Source organism: Gobius niger (assembly GCF_951799975.1).
Source record: "Gobius niger genome assembly, chromosome: 20".
Lineage (NCBI taxonomy): Eukaryota > Metazoa > Chordata > Actinopteri > Gobiiformes > Gobiidae > Gobius > Gobius niger.
In genome coordinates, this window is record NC_136871.1 from 10,670,327 (window position 1) to 10,683,994 (window position 13,668).

The 13,668-nt window shown below is 40.7% G+C and overlaps 1 protein-coding gene across 1 annotated transcript in view; it reads right to left on the reverse strand.

Annotated features, from left to right (window-relative positions):
* cdk18 (cyclin dependent kinase 18) overlaps positions 1-13,027 on the reverse strand; it is a 46,756-nt gene extending 33,729 nt beyond the window's left edge. The window contains exon 1 of the mRNA XM_079579305.1: positions 12,877-13,027. The gene's annotated coding sequence lies outside the window, so the exon portion shown is untranslated. The remainder of the gene's footprint in view (positions 1-12,876) is intronic.
* Positions 13,028-13,668: the final 641 nt, after the last annotated feature.

Sequence of the window (13,668 nt, forward strand, 5' to 3'; positions counted from 1 at the left end):
TACAGTTACTTTTCAAATACTAAAGGAATACGTTGCAATATTCAGAGTCATTACATTTTAGCTCCAAATTTTACAACATTCGGAAAAAATAACCTTCAAGGAAGATCTGATCTGAAACCAAAATAAATATCAAATTTAAAACACCTTATGTCATGGTTCATGTAAATAATGCGCATGTGGGTCATGTGACCTGCTGTGATCTGATTGGTCAAGTGTGCTCTGACTAAATGTAAATATGTTAATAACAGTTGGAGTAAAAGTCTTGCTATATTTTCTTTATCATTCACCATATTTACACAAAAATATAAGGCAAATCAAGTATTCTAAGTATTCAGAATACAGTACACTGATTGGGCAAAGTAACTGAATACATGACAAAATACATTTTAAGACAAGTATTCAGTATTTCTGTAACTGAATACAATTTCAAAGTATTCTCCATTTTCATTGTACAACTTAATTAGATATATTGCACTTCAGAGTGAATATTATTACTTGAATTCATGGCAAATTGAAAATATGTATATCACACACTTCCCCCGCCTTGTGTTTGAGCGTCAGTCAGTCAGTCTCCCGCAGCTGTGGCTACAATAGCTGCTGATCACCCACAGTGTCTGAGTATCATGTCAATGTACTTGAGTAAATGTAACTATGACAACTGCCCGCCTCAGGTCAACAGAATACAACCAAAACAGAAATGAAGGACATGTGAACCCTGAGTCTGTCCATGACCCTTGCTGTAAGAGATAAACATGTCTCATTTCTCGTCCTCGGTCTCCTCGGTCTCCTCACTCCAGCCGGGTCATAATAAAGACTGGCTTTTGTTCAGGGCCTGGCCTCTCAGAACAATTAGTGCCTTATCTCCTCTGTATATGGCTGCGCTGGGTATGTGTTTACCATGTATTGTACACTCTGCTTCTGTCTACAGTGTGTTACATAACGAGACCGTGGTTAATGTCACCAATTTGCACGGTTGATTGAAATGAAGTCTGTTTGTTACGCACATGAGACCACCAAAGGGGCGATATTATGCTGAGCTGACTTTTAGTTTAGCTTGGTTCATTTACCACAGCTCTATTGCCAAAGCACAGAGAATCTACATGAAGTGCAAAAAGAGACTACACATTATCAAAACATTATCAAGCAGTATACAGTGCAAATAGGGGGCAGGTGCTTTCGATGTTAATTCAGTTATGGGTTATCACATTAAAAACATATATTATTGGATTTCCCTGAATAAAAAGAATAATGAAGTGTTCTTTGCATTTCTAGTTCATAAATAAACCATTGAAGAACCAGCACTGGGCAGTTTTGCGTTCCATTACAGCACAGTTTATTTTTAGAAGCTACAAACAAAAAGTTGATGTTTAAGACTGACAATTCCCTTTATTGCCTGCAGAGGGAGCTCCAACCAAACAATGAGCTGAAAACCCACACAGTCTAAATAGGTTCCTACTACTTCCAACTAGCCATAAAATAGCCCGTTCAATTTGTCTCTTTAAATGTAGATGTAGTTTGTGTTTGTCTTGATCAAGGACACAACCATAGTGCATTGCCAATGGCGACGACTGCAAAAGGTTCCTGTTCAGAATACATCACAAGTCTCCATTTACTGTCTTTGGAAAAATGTGAAATTGCAAATCCTTCATGCATTCTTTTTCATTTTACAGTCGGTATAAAGACACAGACATGTTTGTGTTTGAGGAGGATCAGCCGCTCAAATCATCATATAAAGACCCTGAGCCTTGAAGTGCATCCTTCAATTTCCAAGAAATAATCAGTAACTTCTAGTTTTGTGTTAGTTACAGTTAATTTACTATGTAATCAAAGCCTCCCAAAAGGATTGCAAATATCACACGCCTCGTCCCATGGTTTTAGAGCTAGTGCTGCTTGGCTGGTCAGGGTTAGACATGCTTATGCCTTTAGGCTGTACAAATGTCCACACTATTCTGTAGTGGTCAGGCATTTTGCAGTAGAGTCTGTATGACCAGAGAGAAAAAAGTACCCACAGCGGTACTGTAAAGGTTCCCCTACCACTAAAACATGTACAATAAGCCAGCTCCCCGCACCTGTAAAGGTTTCCCCTACCACTAAAACATGTACAATAGTCCAGAATGAATGAGAGTGTGTTTGCTTGTGTGAATGAGTGAATAATGACGACAGTGTGGCGCTTTGAGAAAAGTGTAAGCCATTACTATAAAAGCAGTGCACTTTTTCATCCACAATGCACCATGAGAATTAGTGGACGGCGATGAAAGGCACTTGAAAGGTCAATATAGACCACACTTTATTGTGAGAGTCCAAGGAGAGCAGCCGACAGCAACAGGTCTTTGCACTGGACACGACTCAAAGAAAACACTATTTTAATCGTATCTATGAATAACCCATAAAGCTCAGTCCACACATTCACAGTGAATACACTGATTATTATAGTTCCAGCTCGTAATAAAACAATTTTAGTGAACAATTTACTCTTGTCTCTTAATAACAGAAAACAAATCCATGCCAAATCCATGCCAAACTGCTATTTATTGAGAAAAATACAAAACAAAGAGAGTAAAGATAACTGGTACAGTAATATTAGGGAGTGCAGTCACGAGGATTGAGTTAATTGGAAGATGGATTGACATGGACACCGCTAACAGAAGGTAATGACCTGACATTGCCATAAATAACAAGAGAGCACAGAGAGGCTGCAGGCCAAAAAGGGACACTGCTGCAGAATTAGATTTCAGACTGCTCTGTCAGTATCAATAAAATCATAGTGCTTTCTGAATGGAAACCTTTCTCTCTGCTCACAAAGTTACAAGATAATGCTAGTGTCTGGAGCCAGCCTAATTTGCACAAGTCAAACCACGTGCGGCAGCAGCTGGCACCACAATGTTTGTCATTTTGCTCAGTTTTTGGTCAAATATACATTCTTTGTGATAAAAGTGCGATACAAAGAGGCTTGCACAATGTTCAGCCTGATCTAACTCACTAACATGAAACCTTGTTTAAAAACAAAACCTCTTCAGTTCCTATAGAGATAATTGTATTATTCCTGATCAGTGTAAAATAAAATTGGATTAAAAGGTTTGGGCAAAGAAAACTCCTTTACTCGTAGAAATAATAAATTAAAACTCCAGTCTTTGAGAGCAGATCCATTGATCTTGTAGCCAATGAAATGCTTTACCTCCAAAATCTTAATTAGATGTTCAAAGATGCAACTTTACTTCAAAGTTCAGACACATTTAAAATCATGTGCTGATAATTGGATTTCAAGGCTACATTTGTGAACTAGAACCAACTTCACAAACCCTAATGAGCACAAAAAAGAAGAAGGCTGTACTATAAAGTCCACAGGTAAAATCTAATGGAGATTTTAAAGCATTACTAGTGTCGTAGCATGTTGTGGTTTTATACTTAATTATCACCCGTAAGAGTAAATATTACACTGATAGAAAAGACAAAGGGAAAGAGGGATATTGTACATCCAATTACACAATGGAGATTTTTTTTTTCACTCAAACTTGGCTGTAAATACTGTTTCAGTGGCGCTAGTCTGCAGTTAGCTTTTCCCGTTAGCCTGTTAGCTTCTTCTTCGTGATTCGACCGGTGCAGGCAAAGCTGCAATTGTGAATTTCTAGCCAGTGACACCAGGGGGAGGTGAAAGACTCTCCCATTCATCCCATTAACACTTGTATTACCCCCAGAGGGACTACGAAAAGGATTTATTAAGGTAAACAAGTTACTTAGTACTGCTTTAAGTTGCAAGTGCACATTCAAGTATTGACTTCAAATTTATGTATGACATCATTCGCGAGAGAAGCAATTTCTCCACGCTCTTTTCTATTTTTTGTATATTGTTCCGTCTCATACATGTGATATTGTGTCCATATTGTTTTCATTGCTCTGAGTCCAGGAGGAAGTCCACATCACAAACTGCACTTAATATAAAACACAATTTCTAAGCAAGCATTTCCATTCAAAAAAGACTGAAGGGGTAACTTTACGGTCAAATTCAAATTAGGATAAACTAAACCACCCATAGTGTCCCGCGAGCCAAGCAAGTTCTTTTAAAGGCTTTAACACAAGAGAGAGAGAGAAGTGAAAGATATAAAAGAGAGATATACTTTCCTGTCTTGTCCTTTGTCTCTTTACTGTCTCTGTCCTCAAAGTTTACAGAGATCCCTGTGTCAGTCCCTGGGCCGTGTCTGTCGCCTACAGGACAGGTTTGCAGACCGGGTGACCGGGTCTGAACGTCACCACGTGCTCGAGCGCTCAGACAATAACAAAAGCATTTGGTTTGTGTTGGTTTCTATTAAGGCCGTTGGTGATCCGGGACTAGGATCATTTTCAGGACAGTTTGGGCTAAATTCGGGATCATTTTGGGACACATCGCCTGGGACGGGTTCGATAAAGAGCTACACGTGAATTGGATCGGAGGGATTGCACAGTTGAACAAATACAACATGTCGAAAAGCAGAAACAACTTCTTCGTGACCTATAACGAAGGTCTGATTTAAATGCCAAGAATCACATGAACCTTCCTGGTCTGTCACATTATACACGATGGACATTTTCTTGACATGAGCAGCCTTGGTGACTCAGAGTTTGCAGCACACATGTTTTATAAGGAGCCTACTTCTGCCAGTATTCAAAGAGGCCATCACAGCTGCTACTATACGCTCCACAATGATACATCAAGGCTCTGCTATGATGAACTTTTCTAAGCAGCTCACAGACAGACCATCAACACTCATGTCCCCACCACTTTACAACACACACAGATTGACTGGATAATTTTAACCGTATAGTTGAGCTGTAAGTGTGCTGCCCACCCACCTGTGAAGCACTTGTGATGCTTAGCGGGTGTGAAAGGGGGAGGCATTCGCTGAAACGTTGTGCAGCCTTTACGTCTTTATTTAGAGTTTCTGAATGCCAGGCAGGAGATGTGCCATATGGAGGCAGAGGCTGTTGCTCATACGCTATAGGAATAAGACAATCCAGTCATTTACTGGAAAAAGCTGCCATTGCGGATTTATTACTGAAATAACTGTCTGTATAGCTCAATATAGCTATATAAAAGCTAACCTTTCAGAATCTCACCAGTGTCTTAGACGCTTTTTCATGAGGTGAGGCAATTCAATGAACAAGTGTCAAAATGGCGTTTATGACAGAAAATGCACGAGCTTAATATAGAAGCTGCAGTTACACATGTGGCCTGAGGTGGCATTAGTGGGTATAAAATGGCCAATTTGCATCCAACCCCTTTAATTTTAATTCACAAAGCGAGCACCCACTGTAAATGGCCGCTGTTAACAAGGTAGCTTTGTTTTTATAGCCCAATAAAAATGTACGGCTAATTGATTACTAAAACAGATCACTTGGTTAGCGATGACACATTTCTCCATTAAGCATGTTGTATATTGCTCCTGAATCCAATCAATGTGAAGCAGCTCTTCTGCTTTAGCAAACCAGATTTTAAGAAAACCACTTCAAATCCAGGGGCGGCTTGGACCCCTTCTGTGCACCACAGGGCTGGACTGTGGAACACCGGTCCAATACTGGACTAACGCAGGCCTATATCCAAGTAATTGACCCCACTACTCATTATAAAATTATATTTGGGAACCCTAACCCAAGGAAGGATGCCAACAGAGGGATATAAAAACTGTAGAAACTTAGGGTGTAATTACATCCTAAATAACATCAAAGCTACAGTGGTCATTAATGGTTCTATTGTGGGCCGTTTGTGGTGCAACACGGTCTAACTGATGGCCAGTCCAGCCCCGGTGCACAGATCAAATCAGTTTAGGGTCCAAACGTTTTGGTTTCGTCCCTCCGACAGAAATCCTTCTTACCTGGACAGGTTTTGTGCACTCAGACAATGCTTGGAGTATGACTCGTTTCTGGGTAAACAACAAACCATTTTAAGGCACAGTCAACTATTTTGTTTTCAAACCACCTTTAATAAGAAGTACATTTACAACAAGTGAATTTCTCCTATAAAGGTTTATCTTATCTTATCTTATTTTACTATGCTGTTCATTTTGTAATCTGTTGGTTTTGCCTTGCCAGAGTATTGTGCCCCACACTCTATTTGGTTTCCCTGAATAAAACAAATGAAAAGCCAGGTAATTACCCAAAGACAGCGTTGGATCGCTCCATCACTCAATAAATGCCCAAAGAAATGTCAAGTTAAAGCTGTTTGATCATATAAAGGAGCAATATAGAACTTCTATTCTGATCCTCTGGAGAGGGAGCCAGGGGGTCACGGCAATAACTTGTGCTCTATAGATCACTGCAATGTCCACCAAAGGAGCAAAATGAAAAATGTTTTGACCTGTTTTTATTTGTTTTGTTTTTTTCCTTATCATTTTATTTCAGTATTTAAATGTGTAACATATTCTGATTTCTTTCTTTCTTGGTATTTCTTTCAAAAATCTCAGTGCTGACCTCTGCTCTCATCTGATAATAAGAATTTGCACATCAAATATGAGCCTTTCCCAATGTGTTTGCTCATTTGGACACACGGGTCAGAGCTGGAGCCTGTGCTTTTATTAAATAGAGCCTATCTCCATGTTATCAAAGAGGAGTGTGCCTCGAGCTGTGTGGTGAATCAAGACAAAATAATAAGCCTCTTATGTAAATACTACTATTGAGCCCCAGCTGCCGCAATAGATTGCTACCATGGACACTGAATTAGCGTAATAACTATTCTCACAGGCCATAAGCGCTAACTGGTGGAAAAACCTGATTGTAATGTTGCAGCGTGATGCGAGACGGTCTCTGCTGGGGCTTTGAGACAAAAACTCAGCCACACACACAAAAGTTTAGTTTAATCGAAGAATTATTTTAGGTTGGTTGGTAAGTTTTCAGTTAACTACCGAGCATATTTTCTCCAGTTTGTCATTACCTAAATCTACATGCTTCTTGAACAAAGCGTCAAACCAGCGACGAAAACAAGGGTGAAAATACAACCAAAAAAAAAAGACAAAAAACACAATAAACAAGCGACAAGAATACAATAAAAAAAGTGATGAAAAAGCAAAAAACGAGACGCAAAGAAGCAACAGAGAAGCAACAAAAACTTGCAGGAAAAGCAACAATAACACACTTAAACAACATGGCAAAAAAAGCAAGGTAAAAAAAAACGCAATGAGGAGCAAAAAAATGACAAAAACTATGAAAACCAGAAAAAAAGAGGCAAAAATGTGGAGACATTGCAACAAAAATGTCTCAAGCTATTATGCTTTTTGAAGCTATTTGGAAATAATGAAAAACACATCTGTATCCCTGTCCCACACTTGCTTGATCCAAAATAGCTAAACAAAAATATCCAGTAGTTTCACTGACTAATCCTCCTCCCCCACCTCCTCTTGCTCCCCTTTGCTGTGCGGCTGTTTCAATAAAGAGAACAGGGAAAAAGGCTTGGCTCGTGTGGCTGTACAGAAAGTGTGTTTTTACTTCGCAATCAGAGAATTACGTTAAGCAATAGACTGATAGGTGAGGGCGTGTAGGACCTCAGGAGGAGCTTTTTGGGAGCTGATGCTACGTAATGCTACGAGTAGAATCTGGGGAAGATCCAAAGATGACTCAAAGATGCGCTAAGCGGCTCGAAATACAACTCCAGGTATGTTTTTGAGAAAAATACATTGTTTTATTCTGATTCTATGATGCTTTTCTCTCCAATTCGACAACTCTCACGGTGTCTCTTCAGCTTTGTCTGTACATCTTTGACAGTCAGTGGAAGAAAAAAAGAAGAAGGGGGAAAGATAAAAAAGGAAGAAGAAGAAGGAAGAAGTAGGGTGGAGAAGGAGGGAGAAGAAGGAAGAAAAAGAAGAGGAAGAAGGAGAAGAAGGGAGAAGTAGAAGGAAGAAGAAGACGAAGAAGGGAGAAGGGGGAAGAAGGGATAAGGAAGAAGAAGAGGGAAGAAGAAGGAAGAAGAAGAAGAAAGAAGTAGGGTGGAGAAGGAGGGAGAAGAAGGAAGAAAAAGAAGAGGAAGAAGGAGAAGAAGGGAGAAGTAGAAGGAAGAAGAAGACGAAGAAGGGAGAAGGGGGAAGAAGGGATAAGGAAGAAGAAGAGGGAAGAAGAAGGAAGAAGAAGAAAGAAGTAGGGTGGAGAAGGAGGGAGAAGAAGGAAGAAAAAGAAGAGGAAGAAGGAGAAGAAGGGAGAAGTAGAAGGAAGAAGAAGACAAAGAAGGGATAAGGAAGAAGAAGAGGGAAGAAGAAGGAAGAAGAAGAAGAAAGGTCAGTGTTAGTGCCAAGTCTATTCCACCGACCCCTCGGTGTGACTGGGGCTCTCTCCTGTTCCTTCAACCATCAGATCCTTTTTTTCCCCGCGAAGTCGGGCGCTAACGGGGATCTTAATTACAACATAAACAAATGTCCCTGCCAAATATTTGCCAATTCCACTCCGTACGGTAACAGAAATATGGTCAATGGCGAGATCTTTCGAGTGATTTATGAGTCATATAACAAGAGAATCTACAATTGCCATGATTAAAGTCAGCGTCTTCTCATTTTATTCCAAATATTTGATGCTAACATTTATAATACCCCAACTAACTCTTTTTTTTAAGCTTTTAATCATACTACAGTGACACAAAAGCTTGCATGTCAGAGTAATCCTGCAAATCCTGTCTAAAAACACAAGTCAAGACTATCATTTCAGCCTTCACATGCCTTCATTCCAGAACATTTCTTTTTGAGTTATCTTTTAATTTTTCAAGCCATATTTAACAATACTTTGCTTCCCACATGGGACAGCAGAGGATAAATTCAGGTATTTGCGCAGATATAAGGCAGGGCCCACTAACTGATATTATCGTGCCAGAGTCTACATAAAAACAAATGTATTGCAAAAAGCCATGGATTAAACACAACATGAGACCTTTACCTAAGATAAACCTGTCTTGCTTGGTTTGGCTGCCTCGGTGAAACATTAGACAGACACTAATCCACTTGTCCCAGTTGTGAGAGAAGCTGAAAAAGATTATATTCTGCGCCGTGTTTACTCTTGACCTTGTGTCTGTGAATTATGCGCAACAGGTTTGTTTGTGCAGCCAGAGAGAGACAGAGTGAGGCCGGCTCCGTCTGCGGAAAAGGAGAAGCTACAAGATGACACTGCGTATGAGTGGTGCTCAAGTCAGAAATACCCACTATTTTAGTCTGGGCTGTGGACGAGGGCTGCTTAAAATTCAGTTTATTCATTGGATTTGAATATCTGACGGTAATCAGCACATACAATACACTGGTTTGCATCACAACAACAAAAACACCCATTTTGGTGAAGACGGGACTGCACAGGGAAAAAAAAACACATCTCTCTAAACTTCCCAGAATCTAAAATATTCACCCACTAATCTGAAGGTTGGTGAGGCTATCCACGCTTCCAACAATCCGCATTGTTGTTGTGTCATTTGGCAAGACACTTCATCCACTTGGAGCGCTTGATTTGTAAAGCAGTGGTTACGGGAACACTTTTGGACCGACTTGATGGATTGGGCGAATAGGTCAAAACACTTACTGGAACACTCCTAAATATTATTACAAAATCTCAGGTCTTTGCCAGATCTTCCAAAAATAGTTCCCGCGCCTTTTACTCCCAAACGTAAGAGAGACCTGTGATTTGGACTAATTTTAGTATTCATTTTGTTTGTATTAACTCTAGATTGAGGTGGTTCAATAAGTTTGAGCTCTCCAGTCCATGAGTGATTATTACTGTGCAGAACATCCTTTCTGTTATGTTCTTGGTACACTGCATAAATATCTATCTTTTTTGTCTCTGAAATGTAACATACATTACTTTATTTTTTCATTTTTTTTCAAAAGAAATATAAACCATATACCGTAACTAAAATACAAAAACATACACACAACAGTAAAAGAAACAAACAGACAAACATACAAAGATGAGGGGAAAAAACAGAAAAAAAAAACAATAAAAAAAAAACAATAATAAAAGAGGGGAAAAAACAGAAAAAAAACAATTAAAAAAAAAACAATAATAAAATATATAATGAGGAGGGGAGAGTTTAGTTTGTCTTGTACACAGTTGTTTACAGTTGCCGTTTTTGCAGAATGTACATGATATATACAATACAAATGGCCTTAATAAATCATTACATCAGTTTGCGGCGTACTATATTTGTTTATTTGGGACAGCACATGCCTACGCACACACTCGACCCATGCATGTAAACTTACTACACCGGACACTAAACGATTATTTTTAGATATCCTTTAGGTGATACATTTGTATAAAAAGCAACTTTAGTTATTTTTCTTATTCTTCTTATTTAAAAAAAGAAAAAAAAGAAGAAGAAATGTAACATAATGGTAATAACAGGAGTGTGCAAACTCTTGGGGCGGCACAGCAGCGCAGTGGTTAGCGCTCGTGCTTCACAGCTAGAAGGTCCCGGGTTCTGTGTAGAGTTTGCATACTAAAAACATGTACAATAGGCCAGGATGAATGATATGTGTGTGTGTGTGTGTGTGTGTTGGTCAGAGAGACCGTTGGCGCAGATGTGTGCAGTCGTGACAGCGTTTCTGTCAGTCTCCCCCATAGACATATTATTAATAGACCGTCATTCCTCACTCCTCCCTGCTTTGCCACAATGACCACGTTCGAAGGGGAAATCATGGCGGATTAACAGACTCCTCCTCCCCAGCTCTGACGAAGCATGTTCCTAAAAAGGGCATAAGGGCGGGATCCTCACTGTAGACTCGGCCTTTGCGTGACATGTAGTTCGCGCGGCTCCAATGCAAACAGTCCGACCCTAACCCTAGTTTGAGATTTCTAAGATGTTTCTTACGTCTTTCTTGGTTTCATTAATTGTAACTAACCCAGCGTTGTCACAGCAGGAATATCTAGCTGTTGAAAGTTTAGGAAAAATAGAAACGAGGCTTTAAAGTTGTTTTTAAACGTGTCTAAGGTACAATGCATTCCGATGGGAGACTAGCGACTATATGGAGGTACTACAGCAATGGCGGCCCCTAGTGTCCTCGTCACAACAACAGCCAGCGGCCATTGGTCTCCCCCAGGGGAAACTGAACACCATAGAGTGTGGGGTGAATGTAAAATTGTCTCATGTAAAGCGCTTTGTGACCATGTTTGTGAAAGCCGCTATACAAATAAACTTCTTCTTCTTCTTCTTCACACTTTTTTGAAACCACACATTCAAGGTTAAGCAATATGCAACCTTTCCCAAACATCACAACTGAACTGTAATAAACACAAAACATCATCAAACACGTCCACAACGTGCTCCTAATGCTCAGCTAGACATTGACAGTGACATTTCTGCAGTGGATGACCAAAATAAAGCATTTGAAGAGGACCAGTGTGTAGACAGCCTGCCAGCTAGAATACACGCTTTTCCTATTCTTTACAAAAATGGTGTATTCTGGGATTGGGGTGATCTCTGCGTGATTGACAAGCGTATTAACCGATCAGAAAAGCCGAATATAACTCGGGCGGCCTGCAGCGTGGTTTATAAACACGGATTTTTATAGTTTTGTAATGGCATCTGCCTGGAGAGCAACATTTTTCTGACAGAAAGTGAAAGATAAGAATCATTAGAAACTTGGTTCAGATTTTAAAGAGGAGAATAAAGTAGGAGAATTCAACAAAAGATAGATGGCAACAAGAAAAAATCCTCTTAGAGCAGATGAAGCATTAACTTCTACACAGATACAGTCTTGTTAAGTACATTTAAAGAAAATATTTGACTTGTGGTTTAATCCGTCTTCCTGTCTGTGATTGGATCGATATAAAATCTTTCGAGATTTATTTGGCTGTGAGGAAAGTTTCAGACGGTCCAATTACAAAAAGCCGGAGTGGATGGATGGCCAGGCAAGTATTTAGCCCTCATATTTGGTCAACGCAAAGAGAGCAGCATCGACATGGAGAAGAGCTGGTGTTGTCCCCACTCCCAGCAGACTCAGGAGATGTTTTTCACTAATAATAAAATCAATGCTTTATTCTACGTTCCATTCCGATCTATTCCGTGTTTTTCATGCATCGAAAACCACCTTTCAACCCAGCGTATTTGCGTGACTCTGAACCTTGAACCGCATGACTCGAGATGCATGACTTCAAATGGAAAGGGGAACCCGTTTAGCCGCCCGGCCCAGCAGCACTGTGTGTACACAGCGCTGTGTACAGTGGCCGCAGATAGATTTGTGTGCGTTTGTGACATAACTACGTCCCGGCGTCAGTGCACAGGCGAGGGCCGAGGCAAAGGCACTTAAACAGGCAAGGCTGTTGGATGAGTGGGTAAAGAGGGGGGCTGTGAAATCAATCACAAACAAATCGAAATCGCAGTGCGTGTGTCGGATAAATTACAGAGAAAGAACTACATGTCTTGTCTCATTGAGGTCTGATTACAGATGGAACCTTAAAACCTGCATTAACACCTGTGCAAAGTGTTTTGATATGAGAAGTTTTGCAGGTCATGTTTCAGTCTGCTCTCCAATTTGAAGATTTGTGTTGTCAAGATGTGCACTGAAAACTTTAGAGTTAAAACACATATCACAAATCGCTGTCTAAAAACATGGAAAAGCACATCACTCTGTTTTTCTCTGCACTGCAAACTATCTACCTCCTAACTTGCCAAAACATGTATAATGATGTAATGCAGATGCCCTTCCTGATGCACTTTTCCTGTTTCTCCAAGGACTGTCATTAAAAAAAAAAAAAAAAAAGCAAAAACTCAAGCAGGAGATTGTGAAACGTGTAATGCGGATCAAAGGGAGGATATTGTGAGGGCAGCACATCCCAACCTTTCAGTCCTGCACATCCAACCCATTAGTCCTAATTGGCCATTACTTCACTGCTCCCTGACCCCTCTGGTAGTGGTCTTTTAATGAGAAGCGGAAATTAACTCACAGATGAACAGAAGTCCTCCACGCTGGAGCAGGTCTCACGTTGGCTGCAGGCTGTCACACTCACATCAGATAAATCCACAAGACGCAGCAGCAGCAGCGGAGGTGATGATGCACACGGGGGGGGAAAAAAGGGGGCACACAAACGAAGAGGGCACCCGGTTCACACCAGGATCACACACACAGACACACAGACACACAGACAAATGATGCCTCTGTCCGGCAAGGCTAAACAAACAGCGAGCAAAGATACGCGCGGGGTAAGCCAAAGCAAACCAGACGCGGAGGACACTCACCGCCGCCGCTGACAGACCCTTTTATAACCAAACCTGCTCCTCCCGCACCAATCCCTGGCTTTCTCCCGCCCCCCGTCGCCATGGGAACACCCAATGGGGGCCGCTGCTTCACCCGCGCCTCCACTTCCCCGTCCTCGCTCAGCTGGTTTGTGGTGTTGACAGTAGCGCGCTCGCTCGGCCCCGGTTGCATGTGCGCTCTGGAGTGTTTGTTTCTTTCGAGTGGTGCACGTGTTCGGAAAAAAAGGTTAGATTTGTTATCACCGAGCCTTTGTTACCATGAGTGTGGGCACATTGTTCGTCAGGGAAATGTTGTGATTGAAGTGTGTCTGACGTAGACGTGGGAAACATATTTTTGTTGTCATAATTCAACAATAATATTCCTAACTTTCCTAATGCATTCCCAGCATTTAGGGGTTGGAACGTATTGGTTTATGTATAGTATTATTAGACGTACATGTATAGCTATATATGCATGTCTGTTAAAATGTTGTAAAAGCTAC